Genomic DNA, 18,863 nt, shown 5'->3' with positions numbered 1-18,863 from the left:
AAGAACTTAAACCAAACATAAATATCTCTCTGGTCTGGAATTTAAGTGTTACTTTTCATAACATAAATTTCTAAAAGTTAATTTCAAAATCTTCTGGGTTTTCATCCTGAAAAATCAGCACATATTTACTTTAAATATTTGCCATTCTTCATTTCCTTGTGAGTTATCATGAGCATCAGTGACACGAAGTTAATAAAGACAAATCAAAAATTGCACAAGGAATTGCTAGAGCTAACAACAAAAGATACCATCTGAAACAATGTCATAGCATTTGTACTTGGTAAAGGAAAGGAAGATGCTGGGAGATGTGAAATAAGCCTGGGACAAGCAATTCATGGGGACTCTATTTGGATTATTTACACTAATTTTCCAACATACCATTATTTGAAATTGTGCACAATTCAAACCAATTGCTTTGGTTCTTCATTCTGCCAAAAACTAAGTTGTAACAAAATAAGACTCTGTTTGGGGGTTTTTTTGTTTTTTTTTTAATCTGAGCATCTATAATGAATTTCTAAAAGGAAAGAGAGAATGGCTGAAAATTGTAAGTCTATAAGACAACAAAATTGTTATGCTATTTTTTGCTTTTTTTTCCCCCTATGACAGGCTAAATTGTATCTGTGTCTCTAAGTATCCAGTTAAAGGTTTTGCTCATCACTGATGTGGAAAGGCATCTCATGTAGTTGATCCAAGGGATAAATAAAGTAACCCAATTCTATTATCTTTCAGATACTCTTAAAAACTGTATAAGTAAATCTCCCACATTTATATAGAAGGTTTGTAGAAATTTCATGCTCAAATAGTTGGAGGGTTCTGTTCTTTGATGGAAACTTCGGGTGAGACCCTTGCTTTGCCCATGCAAAATTGGTTTTTTGTCTTTCTTCTCAGACATGCATCAGTTCATGGTCAAAGTCTGCTCACTGCATTGATCCATCAACCTTTAACTTTGGAGATGCTTCCAGTAATCCCCGCAAACTGCGTGGTTACAAAAATAGGTGTGTTACTATTCCCCTTTTTCAGCTCTGCTTGCATCTTTTTGCAGCACAGAGACAGATAAGAGCTTTAGCAACATAAGTATATTATTATTACTGTCCTTCTTTACTTTCTGATGTTATTGTTATGCAACTTCATTTCCATATGGAGTATTTTGGGATGACATCAACTGTGAAACATTACAAGCATAGGGCCATGATTTAACGGAGACATTGTGTAAACTGCCTGGAATGAGACCTGCTCCAACTGCCACCTTTTACTTTCCCTCAGCACACCAAAACTAGAGATTTACACCTTATTTTTTTTGCCATAAATTTAAGGAAATTAGATATCATTGTACATCTATTGTACAATTCCTTCATTGTAATTAGAGTCAGACATCATAAAACAAGACCTTACCAAAGGCATTTGAAACATAGAAAGAGATTACATGTTGCTTGGGGGAAGGGTGATGAAAGATGATGACAGTATCTTCACAATGGGTTAGACCAAAACCAGAGAGAAGAAAACCCTTCAGTGTACACTCACAAAATGTTCTGGATATACACTAAATTTTTATTGTATTTACAATGGCTTTTCAAGTTACTATTATCTTTTTTTTCTTTTTGAGAAGAAATGTATGAATTTCTATTTCTCAAGTTCTCAATAAAGTATGTAGCTTCTCATAAAGAACATGAAAAAAATCAACATCATTAAAATCAACAAAAGAATATCATTAAAATCAACAAACCCAAGCAATGCCATTTAAGATACAGACAATTTCTGGAAAGCTTGCAACTTTAAATATTTCAGGAGATCCATTATTTCTAATTCTGTCAGTTACTAAGTATTTCAATGAGCTTATCTGTGTGTGCAAACTGTATTTTCATAACGAGCCTAACTATATTGTGTTGAAACACATTTTAAATTCATTTTTGTCCATTTCAGGGGTTTTATTATTTTATTTTGTTAGTCTGTATTTTTTTCAGGGGAAACCTGACAGGTTTCTCATGCAGTGTTTTTTCAGATGCATGACAATGCAAAAGCATCACAGATGTCAGAATGGTGTCATTATGGAAACAAATTCTACGTCTCCAGTCGAAACACACCTCACATATTTTTTGCTCAAAACCACTGCCTGCTGTCTGCCCCAGCTTGCCCTGAATAATCTCTTAAATTTCCACTGTGTCTGAGATAGCTTTATGTCTTCACAAATCAGTGTGCTGAGATTCAGTACATTTTACCCTGGGCACATTTATCTTATAACAACTTCCTGTTGTGAAGCAGAACTAAGGGGAACCATTTGTTTGTGTGCAGTTAAGACCTTGAACACAGACTGCACCACTCTCAGAACCCTTACTTGTTTGTGAACAAAACCCCTGCTTCGCAAACTGCAACTTCTCTTTTTACAGTGTAATTTGGGAAAGAAATGTTGGTGAGTCGTTGCTTAATTTATTATATTCTTATTATATTCTACCACCAGCTGCCAAATAATTTGTAGAGATGTATTATCCTTTTGTGAATGTGCCCTAAGAGAGAAACAAATGCAGAAAGGCTGTTTGTTAAGTGAATGACAAAGAAAAACAAACACTGTCTTCTGGAAATCAATTAAAATAGATCATCTCTCTTGGGTAAAGATAAATTAGAGGAGAAGTAGCATTTTTATTTAACCTCAGGAAAAAAATAATTAATACAATACTCTCAGTACAATACTAATCAATTGAATGTTTAATTACAAAAGTTCAGCATAGTTCAATGCAATGTTCATAGTTCAATACCTTCAATATCCAGATTGTCCTCCAGGATTGCCTTACAAACACCTGCAAACATCTCTATGCCCACTGTTTTGATTTAGACCCCTCTCGATTTCAGCTTCTTAACTCAAAACTAGGGTGCTTCACTTCTGATTCAGGGACCTGTATTTATCTCACTGATTCAGTCCTGGCACTTGGCATGTTGATGGGAATCCATAGATATTTCTCTGTTGAATTCCTCTGTGTTTTATTAGACTTCCCATAATACAAGCCAGGGTGACTAAAACTTCAACTATTGAGCAAAAAGAAATGGTGGTAATGTATTTTCTAGAACACTGCAAGAGTACTCACTGGCAGTAGAGGAGCTCTGAGTGTCTTTTCTTGGATTTTAGGGTTATTTCACATAAAATAGGCCAATGTGTTTGTAGTAGCAGTTTTGCAAAGACTGAGTGGTCTTCTAAGGTGAAACTCAAATAGTATCTGGAGGAAGGATAGGATATACTGAATTCTTTTGAGTGCAAATTCAGAAACCTGCTGGTTTAAATAAATAGCATGAGTTAAAAAGCAGAATGGATGTGAATGTGAAACAAATTAAATCACTACATCTGATAGCCCAAAAAGAAATTAAATGAGGCTTACATGAGATGCATCTCCAGCAGAGCTACTAGGAGAAACAGTTTTGCAGCACAATTTACAAGCACAGTCACTCCTCCTTAGGAGAATGTAAGAATGACTTTTTGTTTGTGTATATTGGAAGAAGTTGGTGCTCAATATTCTAAATTCAGGTGCAACAAAGACAATCTCCTTCAGAGAGAATACCACCATCACAGAAGATGAATATTGACAGTAAAAACCTGAACTCATTAGAATCTGATATGCTTTTAGTTCAGGAGTTGGACTTGATGATCCTTGTGGATCCCTTCCAGCTCAGGATATTCTATGATTCTATGAAAAATCACTCTGTATAAAGAAAAAAAATTTTTTTTGGTTCTAAATGCAGAATGCCTGAAGAAAGTGGATACAGACTCTTAAATAAAAGTTACTGAAATTGAAAAATCTATTAAAAAATTATACAGTATTATTAATCATCAATATCAAAACAACCTTCATGTGACACTTAAATCTCATTATTTTGCTCTAGAAGGCAATGGTACTTTTGTTGTTCCACTGCTGTAATAATGCTTATATGACTAACAAAGATCTTTGCTTTTCAGGGAAATATCGCCTATATATATATGAAAAATATTTCATTACAGTGATGATTTCAAATATCTAATCAGAAAGTTAAAGCTAGACCAGAGCAACTCTATTGCTTTGTATTTCTTTTAATGAAATTTTTTTCTCCTCATATTCCATTTCCATGGAGCCCAAATATAATGAGGGTGGTGGGAAGGCTTATTATTCTCAACATCTCAGTGATTAATTATCATAACTTTGTTAGTGATGATTTGGAATCCATCTCATTATTTTGAATCAGTAATGTAATTAGTGTCAATATGATTTCTGGCAGGTGAACTCTAGGTTAGCAAAATCTTAACAGTTTTTTTTTTCTTTAATAGCTTAATATTCTCCTCATTGTATTTCTTTACACATACGTTTTCTTTTTTATTTACTTGATTGACCACTACAAAAATTGAGAAAGACCTATTTAGATATCTGATTTTAATAATATGGAAATATTCCTGTGACACCAATAACATCATCAATGACCCATTGAAAATGAACCCATTAACGACCTCCTGTGAACAAACTTTTTTAGCTGTAATATTTTTAAATAAAAAGTTTCAAAACAACACATTTTTTGTTTCATTAGTATTTTTAAGCTTAAACCAAAAATAGATGCTATTTCATCATTATGTTATCATGATAAAAAAAAAGAGGCTGGTTCTCGCACTTGATATCCAGTGCGGATAATTTCACAGAATTTCACAGAACAGCTAAGGTTGGAAGGGACCACAGGAGGTCATCTAGACCAAGCTCCCTGCTCAGTGTCCACTAGACCACATTACTTAGGATTGCCTTCCAGGTAAAAAGGAGAAAAATGCTACACTAGCCAAGTTAGAAAGCAATGAATCAATCCTCTGAATTTCTAAAGTATAACATCATTATTTTTCTCACAATGCACCTTTTTCCTTCCTGCACTGATCTATGGAATGAAGGAATACATTAGGAAAAAATCCACTGTCAATCATATGCGAGCATCATATCTCACTAATTCAGATACAACTGGACTACAGTATAGATTTTCTTTCCACATGTAGCCCATGTCTGCACTGGTGAGGTTAATAGTGTCAAGGAACAGATAAAAGGGCCCATGGCATGATATTTGGCTTGCCTAACTGGCCCGGTGCCAACTTTCCTGCAAGGTGCAGGAGTTAGTGCTATCAATGGACTTTCCCAGTGGTCATTGTGGGTGAGACTGATCTGTCATGGGGTTAAAAGGGAGCTTAATATGATGGATGCTTCTGCTGTGTGAAAGGTGGTCTCAGTGTCAGATAACAAGCATCCCAGTTAAAGCACCACTAAGCTTGAGAAGAAATCTTATTTTCCTAATTAATTTAATCTCAAATTCATCAGAATGCTTGGACAGCAAAGAAGGTTTTTTTTTTCTCTGTTCTGCTCTAATTTTAGTAGCATGCATTACATCCTCTTAATTTTTCTCCTCCAAAGCCAACCAAGCTTTCAAAGGCTGGTTTTTACTCATTGCTATAAAGTAAATTAGAAAGTGTCAGTATAATATTTTCTTGATGTGATGTGAATACCAAAGACTGAAAGATATCCTGGTTATATGACAATGTTTGCCTGGCATAAATGAATGAGTTCTTCTCTTCATATTGTAATCAGTCTGACTTTGTTCTCACACCAAATCAGTGGAGGGCAAACACTTTGACAGATGTGGAGGCAAAACCTCTTCCTTTCATGTCATCATGACTCACCACAGTTGCATCATTTTACAGGGTGAAAACTGCTAAAAAATATTTTTTTGTTCAGGGAAGTTGTGGAGGGCTGGGGTGCGTGGATTTGCTTGGTTTTTAATAGCCATGTGTTGAGATGGAAAAAAAAATTGCTTTGGTTGTCTTCTGTATTTATAAGTGTTTCTTTTCAGAAGTTAATGCAACAATAATCTTTTTTAAATGTATACATGATCTGGACATTTATTGTTAATACAGATAGGAAAAACATATTTGTTTAATTGGCCAGCTTCGAATTGTAAGATAAGTATTTATTTTTTCTGCATTATAGGAGAGAAGTCTTTCAAAGCACTAGTGTAAACATTATGTACTGTAACCAATGTATGGTGACAAGAAAGGGACTAGAACAGGACATGAAGGGGAAGGACGTTTCAGATCAACAGCCTCTAGCATTGATTGACTACATCCTTTGATCTGTCCAAATAACAGTTCATTACTAAGTTTTGTTTTTACTTTTACAATGATATAAAGACCATAAATGTTGCATAAGCTCCCCATCTCTTGTAGAGGTGAATGTCAGACCTATCTTCACACTTTTTCTGCACGAGTTTCTATTATCCACATATTGTGTTATTGAGACTTCGTTTTCTCCCTAAAACAATACTGATTTCCTATGGTTAAGTTCTTCATGGTATATTACACTTCAAAATTTGGTTAATGTAATACTCAGAAGCAGCAATCTGGCATTTTTACTACCTCTAAAATAAAAGTATATAGTCCATAGAAAAAAAAAATAAAGCAAATTATACATGGACACAAACAAAGAATATTATTGACTGAGAACACAAAGAGCAAGATGAACTGAGATAAAGTCCTTCAACAACCTAAAGAGGAAGGAGGAATAAAGAAAATTCCTTCAACCACAGCAAATTGCCCCAACACAGTCCAATTTTTCTCATTTTAACCGTAGGATTTTGTCACTTAGATTTCCCAGGATTTAAGATAATACAGATCTTAGCCTTAACAAAAAGGAGGCTACAACTGCCTCCTATGCTGGAAGTGCAAAATAATCCTCTAACTACTATTGTCTAAAGATTGAATGACACCTTCAACTACAGTATCAGTGGTGTAAAACTGAACGAGCAGCTATTACACACTACTGTTGCAGTAATGCGTGCATTAGTGTCCCTAAGGGTGTATTTATGGGGATAGGCCAAATGATTCCAGAGGAGCTATAACTGTCTTTTAAATCAGTGATGCCTGCGCTGAGGAGTCCCTAAGCTCTCATTGACACTGTCATGCCGAACAGCTCCCTTGACACCTGCACTGAGGGAGATCGTCCATTTTCAATGGTAGACAGGGGACCTGGCCACAGCAGCCTGGCTACAGCACTGCCTGTGTTGAGGTGCAATCACCCCGATATTACCACTGAATGAAAAGTTCTACTACCAAGTGTAGATTCTGCAAAACTTATCTAACATTCAATGTCTGCTTTGTAGTGTGATTAAAGGGAGTAAAAACACTAATACAAAAAATCCTGGGACTTTTAATTAAGAAACATTTTAAAGATATGTTCCTTATAGGTAAGAGAAAAAGAGTATGAATTTATTTTTAATGTATCTTTCAAAAATGGTAGGACAATTATAATTTTGCATGCTTCAGCAAGAAGTTATGTCTATGCCCTCTGCTTTGAACAAGCTTAAAGGAGCTAAAACATGTGCACATGCACATGGCAAATACACAGGAATTTTTCCCCAAAAGACAAAGGCAGAAGAAATTAAACAAATGTATGTCTCCTAATGGAACAAATTTACTTTCTTTGATAAGATATGAAAATTGTTGAAAAGCACATGTTTACACATAGCCAGAAATAAAAATCCAGGAGCATTATATATAGAACTACTTTGTGTACATTTCTAAGCTATGCATATACATTTCAGTATTAGCAATGCAATTTTCAATACTACTTGTACATCTTTGTAGCAAGAGCTGTCATTAATCCCATTCTTCAGGAGTTACTCAGAACCTAATGTAGGAATATCGTACAGCTATAGCTGTGATGAGAGTGAAACATGGTAGTTATCCATTTTACTTACATTTTGTATTAAATAAGTGTTTTTACTTGCTTGGGGACAGCCTGTAGTTCTGCATGTCAAACAGGTGCCTTGTCTAGAGCAGGGGATTGACACCTCCCTGAAGGGTTCTCGCTGAGCCACCATGGAGATCCCATTGAATCTGATTGGCCTGGAAGCTGTTGCTAACCTTGGGGAAGAGAGTTTGGCTTATACAAGAACGGGTATGACAAGGACACTGGGAATAGGAATGCTCCTGTTAAGAACATGACATATTGGAGAGACAAAAATTACACTGTTAAATGCAAGCATCTTCTCTGTACATACAATCTTTGTTATATTCAAAGGTCATTCAGTTTGCAAAGTTTCAAGTGAAAGTAAAATATTTGGTTGGGCTTTTATTATGTTTTTTTTTTTAATATTTCCTTGAAGAATTTAAACCAGAAGTACCCAATGCCCAATGTCCCCATACAGTGCTCAGGTATGCCATACTGCTTAAGGTGTCTCCGACAGCGAAATATTACCTTCTTTGCTAAGCCAGTCAGATACAATGCCAAGTCTGGATTTAAGTCTTGGAGCCTTCAGGCTAAAAACAATTAATAAATTCCACTTATGTCTAATTTGTATGGTAACACCTGGGATTTGCAATCAGTTGTGCTGTACCAGACTGCAACATCTCATGTTTTCTTCAACACAGTTGTTAGTGTTATGCTATCAGGCTTTCAAGAATCAGCAACCTAACAGAAGGATAGTATTAGCTGGACACTATCTGTTAGTAGTGGTGTGGCCATGGTTTTGTTAAATGAGCTAATTTAGTTCAAGGGAACTGACAGTGTTATACCAGGGTGCTATGCCAAATTACACTAAATGAAGTTTTGTCCCATCATGTTTTCATGATTTTGTGATACAATCAATAAATCGTGTGATTTTTTTTTTTTTTGGTAGCTTTACTTTTTGTATTGACCATTCTGCCGAAGCAAGATGTTGGTTTCAAGTGGAACACAAAATCTCATCTTCTCAGACTCTAACCTGAGCAATCTACTCAAACTACTATTAATATGCAAATACTGTTGTGGATCTCCATACAGTCTATAGCATATTGCTGGAATCCCAAACAAACAAACAACTGTCTGTATCCTAAAAAACAATGGCAAAGACCATAACATCCCCTTAGAAAGAATTTTTATCCAAATCTGAGCTTTGCACTGCCAAAATTCAAAGTTACATAGCTTCTTCCTTAGGAGACCCCTGGAACCAGCCTTGTTCTTTCTCACAAAATGCACTGTCAGGAAAACTTTCATTTTAAAAAAAAGTAGAATCTATTAAATCCTTCCGATTTAAAGTATAGGCCCTATGCTCAAACAGCTCCTTCAAGAGACTGGATAAGATTTTCTGAAGAATAGATTTGTGAGCAGTCTAAGCCAGTGTTACTGAAGTTACTCTGGCTTGTACAAGTGCATAAATATTATTTGCAAGAGGAACTGAAACTTGAGAACCTACCTCCAAGGTGAATATCCTTATCAGTAGTCTGCTGGAGCAGTCTTGGCTCTTCTACCTACCTAGCAAACATTTATCCTGCAAAGTCAGAAATTTTACACAGAAAACCGATTTCAGCAAACAATTTAAGGTATATTTGCTTGCTTACATATTGGTATAGTGTTGGGGTCCCTTCCCCCTGCCATGTAGCCCTGGGAGATGGGCCCTGGGGGGGAGACACGGGGTTTCCCTGCCCCTGGGCACCTTTGTTCCCCATTGGTTGGTTTGTGTTCCCCGGGGTGGCCAAGGACCCTTGGGTCCCGTGACTGCGGGGTTCCTGAGCAGAGCCCCGGCCATGCGGCTGGAGAAATAAACATCTCTGAAACATCTACCACGAATCTGTCCATATATACTTCGTTTCCATGGGACTCCTGGTTTGAAATATACTTGTTGCAGTAATCCCCGCTGCAACAAACTGGTGGAGGAATGTGAGCAAGATACCGATCCCTGAAGAAGATTCGTGAGTAAAATAACCACTCTAGACCTCTCTCTTCTCACCTTGGTTTAGATATTCTCTCTGGACTATGGAAGAATCGTGGGAAATGGGGCTCTCTGAACCAAAAGAAATGTACCTAGAAGTTAAAGGAATCCTTGAACAACAAAACAAAAAAGTTATGGAACCGGGAGATCTAGAACTTTTTTTTAACTGGCTTTTCAAAAATTTCTCCTATATTTCTCGAGACTTACTTTTTGATATTGAACCTCCTGTATCTTGTGAGGGGTGTTTCTGGGATGAGATATGGGATAAAGTATGGGATCAAAGAGAAGCTTTCCGTGCATACCTTATAATCAGGGAAGCTCTTGAAGAGCATTTGTATGGTCCCACTAGCCCTAAAGCAGAGGGATCCTACTTATCCCGTGGCCGAGACCGCGCCGCCGACATCCCAGGAGCACATGACTGCAGCCGTGCCAGTGGAGGTGCCTGCGCTGGATGTGCCCGGCCCCCTCGGGAGCGCGCGCCTTATCGCGGACCCCATCCCTGTCTCGGGGTCCCCGGCCACGCGACCGCAAGTGAGGGAGCGATGCTGCAGGCGCCACGGGTGCCGTGGGCCACGAGCAGCCAGGAACCGGGCATCGGCGTGGCAGGCCACTCTGAGAGACTGGCTTGGAGAGCCCTGCGGAGGGAGAAGCGACGGTTTCCACAGCGACACGAGAAGCCACGCAGCGCAGCGCCGAGCCGAAACGGGGCCGCTCTCAAGCAGCGTGGAGTTTGCGGAGCGGAACCGCTCACAGGGCGCGGAGCCAGCGGCGATGGCAGCGCGGGGCCGCGCAGAGCCCAGACACGCACCGGAACAGCGCCGCTCGGAGAGCGCGGAGCAGCCACAATGAGGAGGCCCGGCCGAGACGTCGGAGTTGGCGTGGCGGCGGCCACGCAGGACCAGCAGCCACAACAAACACGCAAGCACGTGATAGGAGGAGTTATAGCAACGAAAGTCACAGGAACTGTGAAATGGTACAATGTAAAAAACAACTATGGATTTATAACACGAGATGATACAGGGGGAGATCTATTCATCCATAGAACTGCCATTAAAAGGAATAACCCTAAGAATTACCTGCAAAATGTAGGAGATGGAGAAGTTGTACAGTTTGATATAGTGCAAGGAAAGAAGGGTTTACAAGCAGCAAATGTTACTGGGCCTGGGGGTATTCCAGTCAAAGGCAGCCGTTTTGCACAAAATTATAAACAATATCCATCCCAGCAATTTCCCTCCCCACAGCCTACTTCCTCCTTTTACCCTATACCCAATATGAACCCTTTCCTAAGTTTACCCTATCCCCAGTTTATTCGTAATCCGTTCTTCACCCCATGGCTTCCCTATACAATTCCATTTCCCTACAATTCCTCTCCGATGCCGAGGGGGGGATGAAAAGAGGGAGGGAAAAAATTAAACCCTCTCCTGCCTCAGTTTCCCCACAAAGCATGCTCAGAGAGTTCTGTCTCCCTTCTGTCAGCCCTAAGATGTTCCCCAGAACCTGTTTGGACATTTAAAGGCTCAGGAGGGTGGCTTGTTTTGTCTTGAAACTGTTCTTGTTGTGTTTATCCAGATGTTTTCATTCTCCTTTTATTAAAATAAAACGGGTGAGATGTTGGGGTCTCCTCCCCCGCCATGGAGCCCTGGGAGATGGGCCCTGGGGGGGGAGGCACAGGGTTTCCCTGCCCCTGGTCAGTCTCATTTCCCATTGGTTGGTTTGTGTTCCCCGGTGTGGCCAAGGTCCCCTGGGTCCCGTGACTGCGGGGCTCCTGAGCAGAGCCCCGGCCATGCGGCTGGAGAAATAAACACCTCTGAAACATCTACCACGAATCTGTCCATATATACTTCGTTTCCACGGGACTCCTGGTTTGAAATATGCTTGTTGCAGTAATCCCCACTGCAACAGTATAGCATAAATTTTTTTTTTTTGAAAAGGAATGAATTCTTCACAGCATGACATTTTCTTCTAGGAAACCTAATTGTCTAAGTCATATCTGGAAATTCTATTCATTGCAGTCCTACTAAATCAACATCTTTTCTGAACCACCTGCTCTCTAGTAATATATTTGAAATAATGAATGCTTATTACTGTAGTGGAAGAAGAGGGTGGGCTAAAATCCACTCAGCCACGTCAAGAATGTTAACATCCCAGATGAATTATTTATTCTTTGCTTATGACAAATAAAAATGTAGAGTTGGACTTGCTACTTGTAGGGGACATCTAACAGACTAAACTGAAGTTCGTAACCTGGAAGATATCTTCCCTTGGGATCCTAACGTGACCAGATTTGAGATAAACACCAAGGCACTGGACAATATTAGGTTGCTATATGTATGCTTGCCAAAGGAAAATTCATTGCTATATAGTAGTTTGGGGAAGAAAAAGACAATAAAAGAGTTTGGGTATCAAAGTTAAACACATGCAAACTTTGTTTGAAGGCCTTCAAAGGCTTCTATCTCTGACTTACCTGTGACTAACTCAGAAACATGTATATAAAATAGGCTGCTTCAGCAAGCGCCAAAATGTGAGCAAAAATTAGACTTGGACCACTTGAAGTGTCATATCTTTGGTTATTTACTGGCTCCATGCTTGAATTTCAGAACACACAATGTCTCTTGATGGAATTTGTGTATACCACTTTTTTTCTAATGTCTTTTTTAGTTTCTCTTGAAAAAGGCAAGAAAGCCTTGAGAATTTCTTTTATCTTTTGCCATCTTGGCTTGAGGATGAGCTTCATTTTAATTTCCCTTTCCCTTTTCTCATTTTTGGTGGAATGATTTTATCTCTCAGGACTAGGCCTCAGGAAGATTGCAAAGGCAGTTTTCTCAAAGTCTGAGAACAGCAATATTACTAAAATACATCAGTTAACCTTTTAAAGAACAACGTAAAGTGCAAATAAAAAAAATCTCCTGAGATTTATTAACCACCTTTCATTTGAACCATCATTCGGAGCAATAAATCAGATGTAGCTTTTTCAAAGTTTGATGTTTCACTAGAAATCCCTTTAAAACCAGGTTCTATTGTGCTCAGCTCTAGACTGGGGAGAAAGCCCATGAAGCTGAGAACCTAAGAAGGAGGAGGAGGAGGAAGGGAAGCACTTTACCAAGGAGTAAAAAGACCTTCCTTAACATGTATAGACAGTCTCTAAGTCCTAGAAGTCATTCATGTCATTTGCATACTGGTCAAGGTTGTACCCAAATATCCATAAGAGTTTTCATAATCATCAGCTGAGTTCAAACATTGGATTGAATGCTTAATGTATCACACCACTCTTAAAGAGAAATGCAGCAGCATAAGAAAGGCAAGTGTGCTGGTTTCACTTGGCGTAGAGTTAATAGTTAATAGTTAATAGTTAATAGTTAATAGTTAATAGTGAGCTGTGTTTTGTATTTGTGCTGAACACAGGACAAAATTGATAATATAGAGATGCTTTTGTTATTGTTAAGCATGGTTTACACAGAGCCAAGGCCTTTTCTGCTTTTGTACAGTCATGTTGGTGAGGGGGCTGGTGGGGGTGGTGCATGGGAGGTTGGGAGGAGACACAGCCAGGACAGGTGACCCAAACTGACCAATGGGATATTCCAGACAATATGTCATCATGCTCAGTATATAAAGTGGGGGGAAGGGGAAGGAGGAGGAAGGGTGGGGAGGGGGGGGACATTTGGTGATGGTGTTTGTCTTCCCAAGTGACCATTATGCCTGATGGGGCCCTGCTGTCCTGGAGATGGCTGAACACTTGCCTGCCCATGGGAAGCAGTGAATTAATTCCCTGTTTTTCTTTGGTTGAGTGCACAACTTTTGCTTTCCCTGTTAAACTGTCTTTATCTCAACCCACAAGTTCTCCAGCTTTTGCCTTTCTGATTCTTTCCCCTATCTCGCTGGTGGGGGAGTGAGGAACCATGAGGTTGCTTGGGGCTTGGTTGCTGACTGGGGTAAAACTATGACATAAAGCTATCAAATTCAGCTGTGAATTTCCATGCTTTTGTGGAGGAAAAGCATTATTATCCTGACATAACTATAGACATTTTTTAAAGCTGTCAGATTGTAACATGTTGGAATCATAGAATTTCTTTCTCTCAGCCACTCATCATATGACTTACTCTCCCAATTCTTCACCAGCTTAGTTGTCTTTCTCTGGACACCCTCTAGCACCTCAATGTCTTTCTTGAAGTGAGAGACCCAAAACTAAACACAAGACTCAAGATGTGGCCTCACCAATGCTGAATACAGGGAGACGTTCACTGCCCTGGCCACCTAAGCTCACTGCTGGCTCATGTTCCATTCCAACCATCCTGCCACCAGCCTGTAGTGCTGCCTGGGGTTCCTGTGACTGAAGTGTAGGACCTGCTACTCCACCTTGTTGAACCATTTTGTTGATCTTGGCTCATGGATCCAGCCTGTCCAGATCCCTCTGTAGAGCCTTCCTACCCTTCAGCAGATGAACACTCACACCCAGCTTAGATCATCAGCAAACTGACTGAGCATGCAATTGATCCCCTCATCCAGATCATCAATAAAGATGTTGAACAGGACTGGGCCCAACACAGATCCCTGGGGAATCCCATTAGTGACCGGCCACCAACTGGATGTAAATTCCATTCACCACCAGTTTCTGGGTCCACCCATTCAGACAGTTTTAACCCAGGGAATAATCCACCTGTCCAAGCCACAGCCTTCCAGCTTCTCCAGGAGAATGCTGAGGGAAACAGTGTCAAAGGCTATGTTGAATTCCAGTTGAAGAAGATTCTAAAGAGAATTAATTAACTGATTAACTGTTTATCCAGCTATTACACAAAATTTTTACAAAATGGTATGGTTAAAAAAAGAAAATGAGAGAAGTGTAGAAAGTGTAGTGTAGAAGTGTAGAAGTGTAGTGTAAGATTGTAAAGGAGAGTAGGAAAATTGGAAACTCAAAGTACAATTCCCATAAGATACTGAAGGACCACATCCAACTACTTTAAAGGAAATTATTCAGGTTTCAAAAACAGAGGGTTTATACAAACCATGAAAGAGCACTAATTAATAAGCGTGGATGTTGGCCTTGGACAGAGTTTAAGAGTTTAATAGTGTTCTTCTCATTTATACACTAGAGAAAAAATTTCAAGGGCTGATTTGATCTGGCTAGTAGTCTTCTTGAGGGAGGACTGCCTCATATTTCTAAGTAGTGAAACCTATGGAACAAATCTTGTCATCTAAATTTAGCTCTCTAAGAGAGAAGTATCTGGTCCAAGCTAATCAACCAGTCTGTCATACAGTCAGGAGAGAGTTTCCATTTTAATGATGATTTATCCTATTTATGGTATGCCCTTATTTCAGTACTAAGTAGATTTGACTTCAAAAAGTCTCCTCTCAGCACTGACTATATAGAAAATTCAGATCATTCTTTTACTCTAGATAGTTCCTTTTTAGTTATCTAAAATGTAGAAGAATAAACCTCAATAGAAGTAAGTAAAAGCTTTGAGCTACTGTCTATTTTCATGAATCAATCCACAAGGTTTGTATATAACCAAACACAGAATGCATTGCCAGATCAAAAAATCTTTTCAATCTCCTATTTTTATCTCTCTACAATGATGTTTTTATATCCCTAGTAGAAGCCCTTTCTCACCTCAATAAACAAAAGCCTGAAACCTGATTCATTGTTTCTCATGGCAAACTCAATGGATAGCTCAGTATGAATCATACCATTTTTGTGAATCTATTTTGTATAACTTCTTTGCATGAGTTGGATCTTTCCTAAGTTCAGAGTTACTTTTCATGTACTGAGATTTGGCCCTCTGAGACATTTGTAGCCTGGAGGGTAGAAGAGGGATATGGAGAATTTGCCTTGCTTTGCTGCTTTCCTCTCATTTATTTCAAAAAAACTCACAACTGGCTCTCTTTCCTGCTTGTTTGCTGTAGTGCAGTGCTTCTGAAACATCTGCCAGAGCTACAGATTTTGCAGCACCAGACTTTGATTCATGCCTACATATTGCATTAAACATTTCATGCACTGGCTTGTGCAATCCTTTCACCCAGCTACTTGAGCAGAGTCCACCTGTGTTCCTGTAGTGTGTTAACTTGTAGGCTATTGCAGAATTTCAGATTTGGTTCTTGACTATCCTTCTCAGAGGGATGATTATGAACTATGAAAGCACAAACTAGTTTTCACTTATTGGAATTTGAGGGATTAGGAATTATAATCTCTCATTAGAAATGGCAATTCATACAACACCTAAAAATTAATGGACAAAAATTGTGAAATAGGACTAGACTGGTATTTATGACATTGATATTTTTTTTCTTTTACCTTTTTTGGAGGCTAATCTCAAAATATTTAAATAGCTTTTTTGAGATATATTGAACTTAGAAAACAAGGTTTTCTACTCTTCAATCTACCATCCACTAAATGTGATGCTTCTCTTACTCCTTGATTTTTCGTTTAAATTCTAAATACATATAACTTATGGTTTTGATTTTAACACTGGCATGGTTTTGAAGTCCTATGCATCTCCTATATGTTTCTATTCACTAGATAGAGTTCACAGGCAAAACAAAAATTCTATTGCTTTTTAGGATTGAGGTACAATGACATATATAGACATTAATTTCAAAATGCCATTAATAACATTATGCAATCCTTTTTCATTAAAAATCTTCTCATTATCACAATATTCCTCAGGAATATATTTTACTGAATAAAAAATCCACTTTCAGAGAAATACTCTTGCTCTGTGGATGGAAATATAATGTCACAGGCAATCTTGTCTTATTACATTTTCCATTTTAAATGGAAATGTAGCATGGCTATTGAATGAGATAACTTATTTTCAGTATTGAGTCTCAGCTGGGACCTTACTGATAGCACTGTCATTACCAACATTAGAAATATTACAGCTGTAATTTTTGGGTGTAATACAGTACCATTAGGAAGCCCAATTGATACAAAGATTTGGCATGAAGAATTGCAGATGCTCAAAGTGTAAGACAACTTACATCTATAAAGTGTTTGCAGTCTGAGCAAAAGGTTTGGAAATCTTCTACAGCAAGTGATATTCCAGCATATATTATATCAAAGTGTTTCACTTACTGAGTTCATTGAAACAAACTGATGCAAACCAAGAACCTTCAGGAGGAATAAACATTAAACCCAGCTAAACACTAGATGTTAGAACAGTCTATGTCTTAGTTACAAAATGCTTATCTTAGGAAATAGGCTGAGAGCACAAGGGGTCCACAAAAAGAAAATCACTTGACTGTTCATTCAACTAGAACAGTATGAGCCTGCCCACTGAGATTTAAGACCACATTTAAAGACTGTTTAATCAAAAACTAGGCATATATTAGTAAAGAAGACACTGGGGGGGGAAAGTCATGCTTATATAAAAAATAAACAAACCAGCAAACCCCCCCATTTTATGTAATATTTTTTGACTGTTTAGATCAAACAAGGTAGAAAACAGTTCTTTAAAGTACTTAAAAGTACTTTAATTTGAAAATACTTTGAAAGACTATGCCAAATGAACCACATCAAGCTTATTGCTATTACTTATTGCTTATTGAAATAAAAAATTGTGTCGCTCTACCTCTGAGAGAAGTTACCTTTTGAAACACTCTATCCAGATCAAGTTACAGTGTAATTTTGTTATGACTGCTACATTTACAGCAACAGATCATAATCAAGAGAAAAGAAAGGACAAAATAAAGGGTACAGCAATGTCACATTAATTACCCCTTTCCAGTAACATACTAAACATGCTGATGCCATGAAGATTTTTTGCCTTTCCTTTTATACCCCTGTTATACCTTTTTACAACTTCTGTATTCTCAGTACTTTTTCCCTACATTCTTGGACTTGTTTGTCAAGCTAGGAGACTAAACATTTTAGAAGCTTTGTAGCTAGGGATCAGTGTGCCCCAGACCCCAAGGTCCTCTCCAGAACACATTCTGTAAACTAAGGTAGAACCATCCAGGGGAAGGTTCCTTGGGGAGGGGGGGCTCACTTGAGCCTCTCATTGGAGAATCTTTGATAGATATGCTAATTAGTAAAACCTATAATGTTATACCCGATCTTTTGGGGCATATTGGGCAGGGTGTATTTCGATGCATATGACCTGGACGTGTGCACCTAAGGATCCTTAACTAAATACCAAGGTGAAGTCCCTTTTCCCCTTCTAATCATGTATGACTCTTGATTTTAAGACCAGGAAAAGGCATCATGCAAGTGTCTCAAGAGCAGTCAATAAGCATATAATGAAGACAATCTGGTTACTTTTAATCAAGGAAAATCAAAGGCAAGAAAGAAAATACTTTTTCTTTAAGCTGTGAATGTCTTTAAGGTCCCTTCCAACCCAAACCATTCTGTGATTCTATGATTCTATATTTGATCACATCTGTTTAATGACAAAAAAAAAACCAACCAAAAAACAAAAAAACAATAAAACGAAATGTAATGTATAGTTCAATTTTACTTACTATTGTCAGGTTTAAATTTGATACTGCATAGCACCACTATGAAGATTCATACCTCATCTTTAGGTGAGAAATTGCTTTGTAAGTATGGCACAAAAGAGCAGTGCCAGCTTATAGTTATTTTCATAAGCTACAGACTCAACTGATGGAGTTTTGTTAGGGATAAAGAATCAGCTCACATTATTTCTACTTCTACTAATTTTGTGGGTGGTAGTAATTAGCAGACGATTTGGCAGGCAGCTGGGGGCAGAACAGTAACCTCTTAAGTGGCCTTACATGATTCTCCAAAGCTCATTTGTCAGAGTCATTAAGCTTGTCTGTGTAAAGACATCCATTAGCAGAGTCATGCCCTACTGATGCATCTTTTGAAGCATCTTTGTTAGAGATTTGCTGTCGTAGTTCACAGAGAGATACACAAATGAAATCTATTACGGTATTGACTAGGTCTAAAATTAAGAGAAGTAAAACCACGTTCGGTGTTACATGTTGCTTATTCTTGTGTAATACTTGTTCTTTGGATTTGAAATACAAGTGTTTTAGAGCAGGAAATGGTTCTTCAGACTGTATTTATGAAGTACATAGTACAGAAATCGTTGAGGATGGCAATGGCTACCATCACATAACAACTGCACTTAAAGTTACCAGTATTTTGTAGTGCGCATTTGCAACAGAGAGGACCAAAGAAGGCC

The sequence above is a fragment of the Corvus cornix genome, chromosome 2 (assembly GCF_000738735.6).
Source record: "Corvus cornix cornix isolate S_Up_H32 chromosome 2, ASM73873v5, whole genome shotgun sequence".
NCBI classification, from domain to species: domain Eukaryota; kingdom Metazoa; phylum Chordata; class Aves; order Passeriformes; family Corvidae; genus Corvus; species Corvus cornix.
Note: the sequence above shows the minus strand (reverse complement) of the source record.